This window comes from Neovison vison, chromosome 5 (genome assembly GCF_020171115.1).
Source record: "Neovison vison isolate M4711 chromosome 5, ASM_NN_V1, whole genome shotgun sequence".
In the NCBI taxonomy this organism is placed as follows: Eukaryota; Metazoa; Chordata; class Mammalia; order Carnivora; family Mustelidae; genus Neogale; species Neogale vison.
The window spans coordinates 70482032-70483715 of record NC_058095.1 but is presented as its reverse complement, the minus strand read 5'-3'; the positions used below and the strand labels follow the sequence as shown (position 1 = coordinate 70483715).

General features: G+C 42.3%; 1 pseudogene; it reads right to left on the bottom strand.

Annotated features, from left to right (window-relative positions):
- Positions 1 to 371: 371 nt before the first annotated feature.
- On the bottom strand, positions 372 to 599 carry LOC122907947 (annotated as a pseudogene).
- Positions 600 to 1684: the final 1085 nt, after the last annotated feature.

Sequence of the window (1684 nt, the reverse complement as noted above, 5' to 3'; positions counted from 1 at the left end):
CTTTCCCCCTCTCTCTCTGGCTGCCTCTCTGCCTACTTGTGATCTCTCTTTCTCTCTCTCTCTCTCTCTGTCAAATAAATAAATAAAAATCTTTAAAAAAAATAAAGAGTGTCCATTTTTTTCTACTCATCCCTGCCCACACCAACCACGATCCTTTTTTTTTTTTTTAATTGGACCAGTGGAAGGTCAATGTTTCCTGGGCTTTTAAAATGACTTGTACCTATTGCAGCTCCCTGGCTGCCTTGCCAGCTGAACATCAGCTCCATTCACTCACTCAACAAATATTGACTGAGTACCCACCGTGTGCCAGGCCCAGTTAGAGAGCTGGACTACAGCAGAGAATGACAAAGCACCTGCCTTGTGAGATGACTAAGGGGTAGGTGAGCCCCGGCATGCTAAGTGTTTGGCAAGTGCCTGCTTTAGCACCCAGGAAACGATACTGTATAAGCGAAACCTTCATAAATAAATACGGAATATACATTTTATAAATACATAAATGATATTTTATCACCATATATGACATTCATTATCATTATACATAAAATGAACTGATAAGAACAGATACTACACTTGATCTTAGCCAAAAGGCTTATCATTATCAATTTGAGCCATAGGACCTTAGAAGTTACTTTTCTCTATCCCTCAGTTTACTCACCTATAAATGGGCTCAGGGGGGTGAGGATGGAGTGGAACCATGTATTTACTGTGCCTGGCCATCATGGAAGTTGCAGTGAGGTTGCCGCAGCCTCCTCTTGCTGATAGCGCTGAGCCGAGATGCGGGACTCTGAGCCTTTGCTGACATCCCACTTTCTGGAGCTGTTCCCCTCACCCGTTGCTCGTGGGAATGTGAAATGGTGCAGCCACTCTGAAAAACAGCTAGGCAGTTCTCAAAAAGTTAGACACGGGGCTGGCAAGGCAGGGGTGCCTAGGTGGCTCAGTGGGTTAAGCCTCTGCCTTCGGCTCAGGTCATGATCTCAGCGTCCTGGGATGGAGCCTGCATTGGGCTCCTTGCTCAGTGGGACGCCTGCCTCTCCCCTCTCTCTGCCTGCCTTCTGTCTACTTGTGATCTCTGTCTGTCAAATAAAAAAAATCTTTGAAAAAAAAAAGAGAGAAAACAATTAAAATAAAAGAAAAAAGTCCTTCTTCCAAGGCTTTGTCTTTGTACCTTCACTCCCTATCTTCTATCAAAAATATAAAAATAGGGGCGCCTGGGTGGCTCAGTGGGTTAAGCCTCTGCGTTTGGCTCAGGTCATGGAACCCCACATCAGGCTCTCTGCTCAGCGGGGAACCTGCTTCCTCCTCTCTCTCTCTGCCTGCCTCTCTGCCTACTTGTGATCTCCATCTGTCAAATAAATAAATAAATCTTTTTAAAAATATATATATATATAAATACTCCTACATATCACAGAAAATATGAAACTCTTTGCCATAAAATAAAACTTGAACAGATTTTATATTGTTTTTTTCTGAAATCATTTGACCACAAGGGATTTACCCAACTTCTGACTGTGATTTCTAAGCAATGAGTGCTCATCTTACTTTATGGGAAATTCTTACAAAGTGAGAAAATCTAAGCCACATGTTTTCCGCTGTCCTGAAAAATGTATGAGCATTAGATTCAGTGCTGAGGAAGTCTAATGTTACATTGTGTGGACCTTTAATTAAATACTTATTCATATTGACT